This window comes from Hemiscyllium ocellatum, chromosome 1, assembly GCF_020745735.1.
Source record: "Hemiscyllium ocellatum isolate sHemOce1 chromosome 1, sHemOce1.pat.X.cur, whole genome shotgun sequence".
In the NCBI taxonomy this organism is placed as follows: domain Eukaryota; kingdom Metazoa; phylum Chordata; class Chondrichthyes; order Orectolobiformes; family Hemiscylliidae; genus Hemiscyllium; species Hemiscyllium ocellatum.
In genome coordinates this window covers 136,841,988-136,859,019 of record NC_083401.1, presented here as the reverse complement: position 1 = coordinate 136,859,019, position 17,032 = coordinate 136,841,988, and the positions used below count along the sequence as shown (strand labels likewise).

At 39.0% G+C, this 17,032-nt stretch overlaps 1 protein-coding gene across 1 annotated transcript in view; it reads right to left on the bottom strand.

Annotated features, from left to right (window-relative positions):
* Positions 1-10,474, bottom strand: part of LOC132820291 (TNFAIP3-interacting protein 1-like) — a 63,084-nt gene extending 52,610 nt beyond the window's left edge. The window contains exon 1 of the mRNA XM_060832318.1: positions 10,446-10,474. The gene's annotated coding sequence lies outside the window, so the exon portion shown is untranslated. The remainder of the gene's footprint in view (positions 1-10,445) is intronic.
* Between the last annotated feature and the right edge of the window lie 6,558 nt (positions 10,475-17,032).

Sequence of the window (17,032 nt, the reverse complement as noted above, 5' to 3'; positions counted from 1 at the left end):
CACTAATCATAAATTAAATCTCTGTCCTTTCCCTGCAGTTCACGTTAAGTCTGTAGGGAAACCAGAGTTGAGCAACCACGCATTGTCTAGCAGTTCACTGAATACTTCTTTCCTTGATTTAAGAAAAGTGGCGGTTTCAAGCATCAGATCTAAAAGCCATTGCAGGAACTTCCTTCAACTTAACCCACTTCACGGCAGGATGAAAACTGGTTCACCATAGGCAGCATCATGTTCATCGAGTAAGGATTTCAATGATATATTTCTTAGTCCTCTGTTGTACTGCCACCACAAAACTTACTTACCCTGTAATGATCATCTATCTGGATCAAAGTGAAACATGATGCACGAAGCTGGCAAAAACCTTTTAAGAGCAAGCACTTTTCCTGCACTTTTCAGGAAGGCCTGATAATTGATGTGCCCATGACAAGGCAATGTGGACGAGTAGTGAGATTAACTGTCAGAGACTCAGCGATTGACTAGATGATCATGATCTATGTACTGGAGACCATGGGCTTAGAGGGAATACTGCACCCAGGGAGACAACTTATCTCACCAGTCGGCAAGCTGATGTGATCTGATTATCCACCCTTTCCACAGACAGCCAGATTTTTACTTTTAGAGAGATTTTTAACAGATCACTCTCACTACTGACCATCTGCCCCAGAATGAGTGGAGGGTGGGGCTTTGATGGTAAGGCAGCCATTTTGGTTATTTGAGATACAGCAGACCCACATGTTTCACCTACAATTCAGCAATGCACTTCTGTTGCTTTCAGCTCCACAATGGAAAGTTTTAAACTGAGCTGGGAAAAGGCCTTTTTGCTTTTTTCTGCCTATATCTGCCCATGGAGCTGTTTCCAGATTCCCACACTCTTCCATCTTAAGATAATATTGGGGTCCTATTATTTTTAAAAAAGTTGAATAAATATCCAACTGGTCTCATATGGACCTGAAAAATCAGGCACTTTGAAATTGCAATTCAGTGAATACTTCACATAAGACAACAGGATGTAGGACCAGCAGTAGGCCATTCAGCCCATCAAGTCTGCTTCACCATTCAGTGAGATCATGGCTGGTGTCAATCTTCAACTTTACCTATCCAGCTTTCTCCCCCAAACCCTTGATGCTCTTACTGATAAAAAAATCTCTTTCTCAGTCTGTCATACACTTAATGACCCAACCTCAACAGACCACTGCAGTAAAGAATTACATAAATTGGCAACCCTCTGAGAGAAGAAACACCCCCTCATCTTTGCCTTAAATGGGTACTTCCTTATTCTGAGATTCCACCCTCTGGCCCCAGACCCTCGCACAAGGGCAGATAACTTTTCCGTATCTGTCTTGTCAAGTTCTCTAAGAAACCTGTATGTTTCAATAAGATCAACTCTCGTTCTTCTATATTTTACTAAGTACAGGCCAAATCTATAGAACCTTTCCTCATGAGACAATCCCTCCATACATGGTATCAGCCTGGTGAACATTCTCTGAACTGCCTCCAATGCCAATTCATCTTTCCTTAAATAAGAGCTCCAAAACTGTTCACAGCTGTTCCAGTTCCTTGTATATTTTTAGCAAAATCACCCTACCTTTATACTCCATTCCCTTGAATACTCTGTTCTTTCTGTCCTTCTATTTTGGGAAGAGAATAGTGACTGTTATGGAGCACAAAAAAAATCTTCTTTGATGAACAATGGGAGATCATTTTTCCACAGTTTTTAATTTGTTGACAAAATCACCTTCTCCAAAATAAAAGATGGAGACTTTTCATCATTTAACTATTAGGCCATCAACCACAGAGAAGAAAAGGCTTTCACTAATTTTTACTAAAACAAAAAGATCAGCCTTAAAAATTTCAAGGGGGCAGCAGAAAGTAATTGTGTTAATTGTGACGATAATGAGAGATCATTTTGTGAAACACTTTAACTGAGTTTTAAGTAAAATAAAAGTTGCTTCCATGCTATTTATTCATATGCAATTTTAATAAACAAGAAAAATGATTTATTAATTATAAAGGAAAATTAAATTTTATAAACAGCTGTTATGCATATTGGAAGCTGTTATAAAGAATTCTGAGGGGATTTCTAAACTAGCGTGGTATTTCCCTATATGATATATTTCCATGACTGTATATTTATATTTCTTTTTGGAAAAATTAGTGACTGTCCCACAAGCTTTTATATGGCTAGAAACCACACTGGTGAATGAAAGGCAATACATGTGTAAGTTTAATTGTGCATTCTACCCTGTTTGATTTAACAGGAAAGCAGGAAAACAGTTGGACTGCAGCTGCCAGTTTCCTCTGCTCTTAGAAATGCTACTTAAAGAATAGAAAAGAATATATCAGAATGATTTAAGATATTCATTCTTCTTTGATTATTGTGGAAGGGAATGAACTGTTGGAGTCTCAAGAGATGCACTATGATAGTTGTGTCTATTTGGGGAAGGAAAATGCCATCTACCTGGTCTGGCCTTCGTGTGATTCCAGATCCCACAGCAAAGTGTTTAACTCTTAACAGTCAACTGAGCAATTAGATATAGGCAATAAATGCTGCGCCAGTCAGTAATGCCCTCATCCCACGGATGAATAAAAAAAAGAATTGCCAGTTTATTCTCACAAAAGGAACATTGCTTAACTGTTCATTGCACTCTGTATAGTTTATCTCTTTATGACCGGATTTGAGAAATCTGTTATTAATTTCCAAAAGAAATCTTACTTTCTACATTTTGTTTATTTGCCATGTGAATAAAAATTGCATGCTGATTTGATGAGCCATATCTTATGAAAACAATACAACACGGTCTGTTTTCAATTTATGAATGACCATTTGACTCATTTTGCTCGGAGAGTTGTGCAGACTGATGACATGCTTTTCTGACTGGACTTGTTAAACATATTCTTAAAATGCATCTTTAAACTGACTCTCACCATTTTTCTAATTTTGAATATATCATTTATTATGACATAAATGTGGCCAAGAGCAATCAGAGTAGGTGGAGGGGAATACCAAACGTCAATGTATATGCATTTCTTTCAAATATTTCATTTTAGAAATATCTGAAAGGAATAAATGGAAATTATTACTCAGACAATCTTTATGAAACTGCTGCTGTGTCCTCTGTTCAGGGTGCTTTGTCAAATGATACTTTCGTCTCATGTGGTTCAATATATAAAACCTTGTTCAATTTGTGCTTAGAGCTGATAGAATGAATATTTAGCATGCCGCCTATAATGTTGTGTGGTGACACATCTAATGATCGTTTCACAAGAAATTGGAAGTACATTGGCTCTGCAAGCTGTGCCATCTGTATGCGGTGAGTTGTGGATCACAGCTCTCCATAGTAAGCCACATACAATTATGTGATAAATTAACATTGCAATGCTCATATCTGAAGAAACATATTGGTCACTCATCAGAATTGAGAGTTTAATTGTTTACCTATCCAACTTGGGTCAAAGTCACAAAAGTGATCTTATAACTAATTAGGGAGGGCCTTATAGAAGTTATTAAATATGGATTTACTTTTAAAGTCTTAGGAAATAGCTTTACGAAATCTCTCTGCAACCAAAATTATGCTACATCTCTGACTGTGCCTTAAAACTGACCCATCCAGGAGTAACACTTATTTAAAATATAAGGCATCTGAATTTAGCTTGATCACATCTGTGTTACAACCAGATCAACTTTTAATCCTTGGACATGACAGCAGAGTTTCACCACACCAGATGACTTGGGCCTCTCAATTGCTGAAAGAATAAGACTAGTATGTGCTGTGAATGCTCCAACCATTTCTCCTTGAAAGCAGGAAATACCAAACAGGCTGCAGAAAGTGTTGAGTTTTGTGAAGGAGAACTTTCATAGAATCCCTACAGTGTGGAAACAGGCCATTGGGCCCAACAAGTACACACCGACCCTCTGAACAGTAACCCACCCAGACCCATTTCCCTGCCCAATAACTTACATTTCCCCGACTAATATACCTAACCTACACATCCCTGAACACTATGGGTAATTTAGCATGGCCAATTCAACTATCCTGCTCATCAGTGAATGATCGGGTTGGTTACTAATGCTAAATGCCTGGCAGTGACAATATTTATGGAAGCTGTACATAGTTACTGATATCACAATCAACAGAAATAAACAGACATATTGATGGAGTGAAGTATTTCTTCATGTGACTGTAAAAATAGTAACAAGAATACTTCAGTAAGTTTCACACCTGAAAGACTTACGTTTGTCAGTTGAGTGTGCAATAGTGAATAAACTTCATATTCAGAGAGTGGAAATGGAACCAATCCAATATGATATAATTCCAATTGTACTATTTTCTTATAGATTACAAGTATCTAGAATGTGGGACACTCATTCTATATCTGATGCTCTGGCTAACATTAAAAGCTCCAGCTGCTCATTTGTGAAATTTAATATTTAAAATTAGGGCTCTTAACACCGTGGCTGGAGGAAAAAAAAAGCTTAATTAATTGGCTTTGGAAATATGATTTAGCCAGTGGCAATTTTTTTAAGTGAACATATTCTACATAATGTGCAGGTTTTTTTTAATTGAAGCAATAGCTCTGTAGTCTTATTCTGAAAAATGGTAATATTGTTAGGATGCATTTCCTAAAATCTTAGAGTAGTTTTTTTTGTTAAAATATAAACAAAGGTATTATGTTCTGGCACATATACAACTTTAAATTAGCCATGAATGAAATACTATACTTTCCGTTTGTTAAAATGTAAATACATTTAGAGCATACAATTTACTGTTGCCAATATTAGTAGATAGATGTTTATTGATTTAATATTTTATTCCTCTGTCTACTATTTAAAGTTGGCCTCACTCATTTATCTTAATAGGTAAACACTTTTGTTAAAATAGCCAAGAAATGTTATACAAATGTATGAAGTACTCAACAACAAATATTGCCAACGGTAATATCTCGACCTTTGTGTCAAAATGATTTCGAGTCATAGAGCTGTACAAAATGGATACAGTCCCTTTGGACCAACTCATCGATGCCAACCAGATATCCTAAATTAATCCAGTCCCTTTGCCATATCTCTCTAAACCTTTCCTATTCATAAACCCATCCAGAAGCCTTTTAAATATTGTAATTGTACCAGCCTCCACCAGTTCCATTTGCAGCACATTCCATACACACACCACTGTCTTCGTGCAAGTGTTGTCCCTTAGGTCTTTTTAAAATCTTTCCCCTCTCACCCTAAACCTATGTCCTCTAATTTGGGACTCCCCCATTCTGGGGAAAAGACCTTGTTTATTCACTCTATCCATGCCGCTCATGACTTTATAAACCTTTATAAGGTCATCCCTCAACTTGCAACACTCCAGGGAAAATATCCCCAGCCTATTCAGTCCCTCCCTATAGCTCAAACCCTTGTTGATAACATAATAGTTATTTATGAAAAATACCTCTTGTTCACAGTAACTGCCTTAGCATGATATAACGTTTATGAGAAGTCAGCTCCCCTTGTTGCGTTATCTTATGCGATTTACCATGTGCTTTTAAAAATTGGATGTACTTAATATACTTCCTTTACTAATTGGTTGAACAGTGGGCTCCCAAAAATAAATAGTTTGTATGCTTAACGTGCCTTGGTATGCTGTCTACTCTACTCATTGGTGCAGAACAAAAGGATGAACATAATAGCAGAAACCAAAACTTGCCCTTTAGTATTTTTCAGGAAAAGAGGAATAAACTGTAAATGCTAATTAAAAAATCCATAGCAAATATAAACTTTGCATGTTTGTCTGTCCTTTGCTGGACATCTCCCACAGCTACAAAGGTTGGAATGAAAATGAGCCCATCACACTGCAAACAAACTTCAAATCCCAGTTAGACTACATTTAGAATAGAATACTATATGCTGACAAACATTTCACTAAAACACACACATTGGAGAAATGCAAAAAAAATTTACATTTCTGTCACAGAAACTTTGATGACACAATTGTAAGGATAGGCTGAATAGATTGATTTTTGTCTCCAAAAGAAAGAAAATATATAGTTGATCTGATAGTGGTTTTTAAAATTGTGGTCGAGTTTGATAGTGTAGATGTAGAGAGGATGTTTCCATTAAGGATCATAGATACAACATAGTCACTAATACATTCAACAAGGAATTTTTGAGAAACATCTTTACTCAGAGAGTGATAAGAAGATTGAACTCACTATCACTTGGGGCAATTGCTGCAAATAACATAGATATTTTAAAAGGGAAGCTAGTCTAGAACATGAGAGGAAAAAGGAATAGAGCTGAAAATGTGTGGCTGGAAAAGCGCAGCAGGTCAGGCAGCATCCAAGGAGCAGGAGAATCGACATTTCTGGCATGAGCCCTTCTTCAGGAATGAATGAATTCAGGAATGAATTTGGGAATTTTCCTGCTCCTTGGATGCTACCTGACCTGCTGCGCTGTTCCAGCAACACATTTTCAGCTCTGATCTCAGCATCTGCAGTCCTCACTTTCTCCAGGAAAAAGGAATAGAAAGATATATAAATGGAATGATGGGTAAAGATGACAGGAATCCTTTGTGGGATGTAAGCACCTGCATAGACCTATTAACCAAATGAATTGTTCTGGTCCAGTAAATTCTACGTCAAGAATGTGGATAAATGAATTACTGATGACTGAATCTCTATGTTAGTTCAGAACATTTACCCTTATGTCTAGTACAAACAGTAAACCACTGTATTGTTCAATAGCAGTTTGATGCTTTATTCAAATGTTTTAGGATGTCATAGAGTAATAGGAATCTGCTTCAAAACTGTTTTCACACTTTACCATATCATCGCTAATTCACTAAAGCATATATTTTCTGTTGCCATGGGTCATGTTGTGAATAATACGATGTGTGAACTTTTAGAGGTCATTAATATATTAACACAGGAAAGATCAAAGAGCAGTTAAAATCGGAATGGTATTGATCAAGATTATGTTAATCGCTACTTAAGACCAAGACAGATTCATATAAAAATGGCAGAATGCTAACAGTTTGCTGATGTCAGGTCTGCACTTCCCAATAAACACGTGCTATGTCTGATTTATACATAATGTTACTGATATTTGGAATTGTTTGATGGCAATGAGGGTATATTTTTGAAAAGCCATTCCTTGTAGGCCTCTTTTGAAGTCTACATTGATTTACTCTTGTTTTAGATATCATGGTAAATGTTTTAAATGAATGTCCCTGTTCTGTATCTTTATCCACCAATAATTTACATACCTTACAGTGTGGAAGAAATTTTTGCAATTGTACCATGCTACAGAAATTAATTGGGAAACACGTCAAAGTGATTTATGTACAAATCGTTGCCTTAAAGTACATTAACTGTTTTACCAGCACATGTTGCTGCAACTAAGTACAACTAGTACTTCTGCAGATGTTGTGAAATTACCAACCTTGTGAAATTGGCTACAGCATTGCAATGCTGCTTGGCCAAAATTCTGGAATTCTCTCCCTAATGGTATTGTGGGTCTACCTACTGTCCATGGATTGCAGTGTTTCAAGAAAGCTGTTCCCCACCACCTTCTCAAGGATGAACAATAAGTGCTGGCCCAGTTGGTGATACCCACGTACCACAAGTGAATAAAATAAATTCATTCACGAATCACTGGAGGGTAATAAACCATAAAGACAGCATTCTTTGGGTTTTGTGGCAAAATCCTTTCAGTTTTCATTGAAACCTTGAAAAACCCCTCTCATATAACTTGTTCTCAATATCATTTTGTGGCTGAATTGCTCAACTCCAATTAATTGAAGCAAGAGTTATTCAATGATATCAAGAAACCAAACAACCAGTCAGGCCATCACGGCTTTTGTATTCTATTCCTCTAGGAATAAACTGCAATGTTTTGGTTTTAACTTTGTTAACCTGCTTTGCTACCTTTAATCATTTGTCATTTGTATTCTTAGATTCTATTCCTATAAAAATTGAATGTACAAAATCTGCCGGTAGTTATTGTTTACTTTTTAATAATGTTGGTAAATTGTTAGAAATCAAGGATCAACATCAAGTGACAACGAATTTCGCACATAAAGTTATAGAGTCATATACCACGGACACAAGTCCTTTGGTCCAACTCACCCGTGCCAACCAAATTTCCCAAACTAACCTAATCCCATTTGCCTGCATTTGGCCCATATCCCTTTAAACATTTACCAGACGTGTACCCGTCCAAATGTCTTTTAAATGTTGTAACTGTACCTGCATCCACCATTCCCTCTGGCAGTTCATTCCACCCTGTGTGCAAAAAAAAGCTGTTTCTCAAGTCCCTTTAAATCTTCTTCTTTCACTTCAAAAAATGCCCCTAATTTTGAACTTACCCACCCTAAGGAAAAGACCTTTGCTATTCACCTTACCTATGTCCCTCATGATTTTATAAATCTCTAAAGGCATCCCTCAAGCTCCTACGCTCTCATGAAAAAAAGCCTCATTCTTTCCAGCCTCTCCTTATAACACAAATCCTTCAGTTCCGGCACATCCTGGTAAATCTTTTCTGAACCCTCTCCAATTTAATAATATCCTTCCTATAGCAGGGCGGCCAGAACTGTATGCAATATCCAAAAGTAGCCTCATCAACATCCTATATAATCTCAACATGCGGATGCTGCCTGATCTGCTGTGCTTTTCCAGCAACACATTTTTAATCTCAACACACGCCCCCAACTCCTACACTCAATGGTCTGAGCAATGAAGATCTCCCAGATTATTCAGCCTCTTGTCCTTCCTCATGGAGCATCAATCTTTGAAATATATACGGCGATTTTACACATATACAAATTATTTTGATTGATGCATGTAAAAAAAATCACCATTCTCCAAAGTAGTAAGGGCGTGGAATGCCCTGCCTGCAACAGTAGTAGACTCACCAACTTTAAGGGCATTTAAATGGTCATTGGATAAATATATGGATGATAATGTAATAGTGTAGGTTAGACGGGCTTCAGATCAGTTTCACAGGTTGGTGCAACATCAAAGGCCGAATGGCCTGTATTGCGCTGTATTGTTCCTGATGAAGGGCCTTTGCCCGAAACATCGATTTCGCTGCTCCTTGGATGCCGCCTGAACTGCTGTGCTTTTCCAGCACCACTAATCCAGAATCTGGTTTCCAGCATCTGCAGTCATTGTTTTTACCTCCTGTATTGTTCTATGTCTATTTTTAAAGGAATTTAATTGAGCATTTCTAATGGCTCAGAAGATAACTCATGACAGTAAATTAAGAAATCTAAGAGAAGAGTGTCATGAGAAAGGTTAGTGGATAGAATATGGGCAAGTCTAAGCTGTTTTTTTTTAAACATATGAAGCACAAAAGGGTAACTAGGAAAAGATCAGATCCCATTACAGACCGTAAACATAATCTACATGTGGACCTGGGAGATGTGGGCCCAATCTCAATTATTACTTTGAAATCTGAGCAGCATTAAGACATGTGATGCTATCGCCACAAATTCGCTGATAGAGATTTGCTCATCTTGATGAAATTATGATTTTTTAAAATTCTCTGGTTAGATGATCTGAACATGGGTTCAGCCATTCAAACATCAGTGAGATAAACATTAAAGCTCCTTACCTGAATGTTCTATGACATTATGAGAGTGTCACTAAGAATTCCTGTGTCTTTATTTTTCCAATTTATGGTTATGATTTTGTACTTTGGAACATCTGGTTTTTTTTTACTTTTGTTCCTGGGAAATTATACTCAAGAACCTGTATCTAATTACCTTGGTACCTAAGGTGGCACCTTAAGTGGCAACTTGTAAACTTTTCACTGTACTAATGTGAATACATGTGGGAGAGGGGAAAAATTTAAAAGGGACCCAAGGGGCAACATTTTCACACAGAGGGCAGTGCATGTATGAAATGAGCTGCCAGAGGAAGTGGTGGAGGCTGGTACAATTACAACATTTAAAAGGCATCTGGATGGGTATATGAATAGGAAGGATTTAGAGGGATATGGGCCAAATGCTGGCAAATGGGACTAGATTAGGCTATATATCTAGTCGGCATGGATGAGTTGGACCAAAGGGTCTGTTTCTACACTGTACATCTCTATGACTCTATGACAATAAAGCTAATTCTAATTCAATTCAATTCAGTATGGTGTACACTGGAAAGTATATCACATATCAATCACAACACCAGATTCCCTCTACACTGTGTTATATGAAATACAGTCTTAAACAATAAAAAGAAATTATACTATACCATTATATTCAGAACATGCATCACAGCTGTCACTTTAAAGAAAAGCTTTATCATTGAATCAGGGTTTTTAAAATGATTAACAGGTGAGCTCTATGCTTGCTGGAAGAATATATTCTTAATCCACATGTTCGGGACTGTAGTCTCACGCTCTCATGACAAATATCTTAAGCAGTTTTCCTATATTAATATACAAATGTATAAAAATTAATATTACTTACCACAGTATGTTTTATAGACAATTCTTCGGGTTCTTTAGTTTTATATTCAGTGTTGTAATCGCAGCATCACCACAAATAGTATTGTGACTGAAATGGAAAGCGGACACTCAGCGACAAAATGCAACTGTTCGAGTATATATATGAAAAAAAAACTAATCCACCCGTTTCAAAGGGAAACCCCTTCAAGAAAAAATAGTCACTTTCTCATCGTTATCAAAATGTTTCAACTTTGTGACCCTCCTACGGTTTTCTCATTAAAATGGATAGAGAAAGGTTGAGTCCCTAAGTGGTGTCGCAAGTTTGAGGATTCCCTTGTCTACTTAGCTGTAACGGAAAAAAGAGTCAGTGCACTCCCACGCTGCAAGAGGAAGCCCTGAAGGAAAGCCTCAGTGAACAGAGCGGACTGCACCAGTGGAAAACTTACATCAACAGCAATGATAACAATATCGTAGAGCTGTAATTTACAGTAATCATGGAGTTACCAAAGGCACACCTTTGTATTAATCGTAAATGTTTGTTAAATAAAATAATCATTGCGTTTGCTTTTAAGCTAACACAAAATTTCCTGAAAAGAGTGGCAGAAGAGATGCAATGGTACATCACTGACTACATTGTGATAGCATTTCAGTGTTTGAAACGTTAACCAAGGAACACAGTAAATACATATTCTTGTAAATTGTTCTCAACTGTAGCATGAAATATAATTTAAATACTTGTTATTTATTTTTTAAAAAGTGATTGTTATTGATTTTTACCAGTCCTTATAAAAGTCTCAAGTGCTACCAACTCTGTTGTGTTTTTCTGGTGTTTTTAAGCTTTATTCCAGGTTTACAGCAACTGTTTGATATTTCTCTGCTTTTCGATATTTTGGCAGAGGAGTTTCAAAACGGACAGATTAAAAAATGTATTCAAGTGTGGTATAGGCTCAGCAGTGGTTTCCAAGCTGATACATTTATTTTGTGAAATAACTGTTCGTGAATATCTCCCATCGAATCAATCCATCAGATTTGTCATCAAGGTGAATCATAAGCCTGATCACATGTTCAATTTTAAATTAGAATGTTTTTTAAAAAAAGGATATTCAGACAAAAGAATTGACTGAGAATGTGAATTCTAAGCAATATAATTCAGTGTCTGGAAGGCTTGTGTGGATTCTCCTCAGCCTCAAGGGAGACCATAGAATGTCACTCCTGATGGGAGTCAAATACACCTCAAAGGGAAGGATTCAAAGGGAGACATGCAATGCAAAGTGGGCTGTAATCTGTGATTTATCTCAAACTGTGAACATGGGAGAAAATAAACAATTTGGGTGAGAGACAAGTTTGTGCTTCGCTCTTTCAAGAATGTGTAAGAAAGGGGTTACAAGCCATTTCAACCTTGTCTGTGGATACTAGTGGTTATGGGGTTGCTTTGAGAGACATAACTGGGAAATCCTTCAGCTGTATCATCTCTGCAGCTCAAAAGAAAGGATGTATCTCTCTGTCTTTGCTGGAAGTCAAGGAAAGCTGCAGTCAAAAGGAGACAGGACAAAGGTTTTCCAACTGACCTATAAGCATCTTGAAAAAAACTGCTCCCCTACCAACTTTAATGTAATTGCTTTCAACCCAATGTAATGGTTGCAATACTTCATATACCCTTTGCATAACTCAAGGACTGATCTGTATATTTTTGTCTATCTTTTACTTTTTTTGGACTCAGCTCTTGCAGGATCAGATATTACAGACAAGAATGGGTGATATCATCAGGCCAGATGTTGTTTGCATTACTACTTATCTCTCATTAGTAATGAATAAACTCACTCTCATTAATTCAAGAAAGCCTAATTAAACTTTCTCTTTTCAAACATTATATTCATTTGATTTGGGAGAAAGGCATCCACAGGGAAGGGATCCTTTTAAAAGTAACCTTGTTGTGGCCTTTCTGGGAGGGTGTATGAGTAAAGAGAGGGAGTCAGTTCAACCTTCCTCACCCTGGGGCTTGGCAGTTTGGGATATCTGGAACTGTAATAAATTGGATAAAATAACTAAATTCAGATTTGATAATGGAATCTCCAAATGAAATCTCCAGAGACAACATTCTTTTATAAATGTAAGAATTACTATTGGTGGACAAACATTTATATGACATCTTTCTGTCAGCTATTTCACACAAATATTAACTACCTCGGCTTAAATGGATGAGGAAAATTTGTTGATTCACAGGAAGAAGGCTGTTACATGAACTTCTTCAGTGTGGGTCCTTCTCAATGATGGTACTCTCTAGGCCATGGAGATTTAATGCTCAATGATCCCAGCACTGAGTCTGACAGTGTTGCAAAGAAGAATCATTAGACTCAAAACATTGCTTTCGCTCTCTTTCTCTCTCTCTACAGATGATGCCAGACCTGCTGAGTTTCCTGCTTTTATTGATGAGCCTCACTGGATCAGTGAATCTTTGGCATGGATGATCTGGTTGGCAGTAATTTTGGCCACTTTGCTGCTGTGATTTCTCTGAGCTGATGCTCCCACTCATTTTTGTCTGTAGCTTCTGATCCTGCTAGAGCCAACTATGGGCAGCAAAACCTCTCCAGGGAAAATCCAGTGATTGGATTGAGGGAGAGGGCAGGTCCCTACTTTTACATTGCCTTAGTTGGGTCACATTTTAAATGGTCTTAAGCCTGTTACTGAAGAGATGTGGATTCCAGAATGGGTGGCTAGGTGAATGAGTGAATACGAGATTGAATGAATAAGTAGGTGGTTGAGTGGGGAAGTTTAGACATGCAGTCGAGAGTCTGGATTGGCTGTAGCTGGGTAGGCCTGGTTGGGGTTGTCAGGTGGTCATGGGACAGTCAATGGTCAGGATGTTATTTGGTTGGCCAGTAGAAGAGTGTAGTCAAGTGTTGTTGGATGCAGTTGGGTCTGGTCAGATGGTGGCCAAGTAATTGCAGCTATTTCTGGGTGGAGGGGTGGTTGGTTCTGTTGAGGAGTGGAGGCAGGAGTAGTTAGGTGATCAAGGGCTTTTCAGGTGATCAAAGAGGGTGACCAATTTGGTTTGAGTTGGCAAAGCAATAGAGTCCAGTTGAGGGGTGGCAATTTGCTGGTCTGGGTGTAGTTCGATAATCTGGATGTAGTTTGATTGTCTGGGAGTAGTTCAATGGTCTGGCAGTAGTTTTGGTAGTCATTGGATAGTTGGATGGTCATGGTGCTCAGTGAGAGGACAGAGGGTTGGTCAGTTCAGGTTTAATTAGGTGGTGAGAGTAGTTGAGTGCTCAGATGGCTAGAGAGGTGGTGGGAGTGGGTAGTTGGTTTGGTATTTAGTCAGCTTGTTAGGATAGCAGGGTGTGGGTGAATTGTTGAGGTTGTAGTTTGGTCTGCAGTCAAGTGGGGATAGTCGGATCCAGTTGGTGGGTTAGTCAGTGGGCGTAGTTAGGTAGTAAGGATGCTAATCAAATGATCAAAGGGGTCATTGGACTGGGTTAGATGCAAGAAAGATGCTCAGCGCTGTGGTTAGGACGATATTCAGATGGTTGAGTTGGTGGAGTGAGAGGTTAGTTACAGTACACAGCTTAGTTATCCTAGCTAACCACTGAATTATCCCAGGTATGAAAGTGTGATATGTTCACAGTGAAAGTATGCAGTCCCCGAGCTCAGGGTCAGAGATATTCATGCAGGATCCTGAGCAGCCTTGCTGGGGAGTGTCCATAGATATCTGTGCATCAGACCCTCTGCAGCGTCTTGAAGTGCATTCTCCCAATGCTCATCCTGTTGTATAAGGTAGTGCTTTTGGAGGGATTAATGTTCATGTGATATTAATGCCGCCAATTCTCCTGATGATGCACACAGTCCTTGGGTGGAGACGAGGTGTTCCGCTCCAAATCTCAAAGGGAGCAGATATATCTGTGCAAACACCCTCAGGACCCAGGAATTATGGCTGCCTATATGTAATAGTACTTATTGGCTTAATGCAATAAACCTTCTGGTTATCTAAGAACGATGCTTCTTCTGCAGATATTCAATGGTAATATATCCTCTACCATTAATGACTAGATATGTCCAAGGCAAAGAAAATACAAATCAAGATATATGGTGGCAAGCTACCTCAAACAAACACATCCTGGTAGAGATGGCAAATACAACAAGGTACCAGGACTGGTCACTTGGAGAAATGCCATAACGTCACTTACTCATCTCTGATGATCCATAGACTGGAAGATTTGGACCAATATATAAGCATTATAGAAATGACTTTGACCTGTTCTCTGGGTTGTCGTGATCGTGGTTAAAAAATGTGTATTCAATTTTCACCTTCTGCCACCTGATTTTAAGATCTGAAGCCTTCATGGGCCATTGACATTTTGATAGGAAGAAATGTGGCCTGAAATAACAGCAGCAACCACAAACTGAGGCAAGTTCAGGAAAGTAAATTGAAATAAACAAAATTGTCTGCACTAAAATGACCATTTTACTAAACACATTCAATTGAGTGATGTATCAAGAAAGAAATGTACATTTGTTTGATATGGCACACACATTAGAAATGAAAATTTTCCTGCAAATATTCAGTTGGAAAAACAATCAAGTCAGAGTCAAGACGACATAAATGAACCATATTTCAATAGCTGCTTGGCATAGCAGCAGCCAGAGAGAAAGAAATAACTACAAGGACTAGGAAACTGTCTTTTCATGTTTCCTTTTTAATATTTCAAAAGCGAGCAATTGGTGATAGAAAAAATGGAGAAACATTCATTCAGTGAAAACTCAAAAGATTGTACAAGTTTCACTGAGGATAAAAAATATTAACTGAACAGCCGGGATATCAGCTTCAGCTATAACGTAAGGCCTCCAAGAACCTTTCAAACTGTGTAACCTCTATTTTCCTGTTGTATTAGACTTTCTCCCTTTCATAAATTTTATACCTGTATTTCAGTATGTGTTGGAGGTTGTACTTTTATTTTGTTCAGACTTCTTTGGTAAATGATCTTTCTTCATTCATTCAAGAAAATCTTGCAAAAAGGTCCTTAATAATGGTTTAATGACTCACTGTCATTGAAGTGTGATGTTTTTGTGTGCACTAGCAATGATTGCAATGCTACAGTTAAGGTCACTTTGCTCTCAGTGGCATGTACCAACTCATGGACTGGACTGTTCTCTCTGACCTGTTCTCTTAATGTAATAGCCCTCACTCACTCTGAGCCTATCTAGACACATTGCCAGAATATCTTGGAAGCAACCAATATCCTTAGTACTGGGGCCATTTTTAAAAGCCCACTGTGTTCATTGACCCACATTGTCAGTCGGGGGCTGCCCTACAAGCTGCCTCACGTTTGCCCAGGCCATTGCAGTCAGGAAGAAACTGGCATCCATTTCTCGGGCAGAGACCTGGAGCAATGTCCTCACTCCACGGTTCCATGCATGCTGCATCGACCACAGGTTCTGGAAGTCTTTGCTGCTCACAGACCTCAGACGATCCTGCAGCCGGAAAGAAAATTAGAGGGAGCGCTAACCTGAAGATCCTGCTGGACAGGAAGGTTATGACACCAGAACGTGCCCACTTGGTCTGAGGAATCTTCCAAGACCATGCAGACGCAGCTATTTGGAGGAGTGCACAGTAAATTGGGAAGGAGGTAAATGACATTCTCCACTCTGCAAGCGTAAGTGCCACTCCATCCCTGTTATTATACTCACCTCCTATCGAGGCACACCGTCGATACCACCCTCACTTTTGCCTGCAATATGTTCCCCACTTACTGTCACCTACTCCAACTCCCAACACCACTAAGCCTGCCTGCCCTCTACACTGCCTGCGTACTCATCTGGGAATCCCCCCCCATCTGCAAGAGGACTATACCAGCTCCGCTTCCCATTTTCATCTCCCTTGATACCTGCCTCTCTCTCAAGAGAAAGACAGCCCACAACAGACTACAAAGAATCAGGAGAGTTGCCTAAGCATTGACTCCTCATCCTTTAAATGGAGAGCATCCTGACTCTGACAGTCCCGCGTGGCTCCCTGACTGTGTCTGAGCCCCTGGACTGCTAACAGAGACTGTCCTTAACTTACCATGCAAGATCGTCCTGACTGAAGTGTTATCACCCCCTTGACTTGGTTGAAGATTGTTGAAAGCTTCCTGACTTTATGTCTGCACTAAACAGCTCGGAAATACAGCAGTGCAGTGAGCCTGACATCTCTGGGTGAAGGGACCAAGTGTAAAAAGCCAGACCAGGCCGGGTGGGGATTCTGTGTGCACTCAGGGAGGCTCAGAATGAGTGAGCGCTATGACAGCAAGTGACAAGCTGGAGATACAGGCTGGTCCAGTCCGTGAGCTGGGTGTGTATCCCTGAGTGGAGTGTGTCCTTTTTGCAGCATCACAATGATCTGTGTCTGTGCAGCGTGAAGTGCAGCCTTGAAATGCAGAAGTGTCCTGTAATTGGATCAGAGAGTTTTCCAGAGACTGGCACTTGCCAGATGCCAATGTCTAATGATGTAAGGTGCATGTGCCTAGTGGTTACAGCTTGGTATCCAACATGGAGACCCTTTGGAACAAGGAGTGAGCTGATGTTGCCAGGTTCCCCCTTTAACTTCCATGTTAAGAATTCTCAACTTCTAGTTTG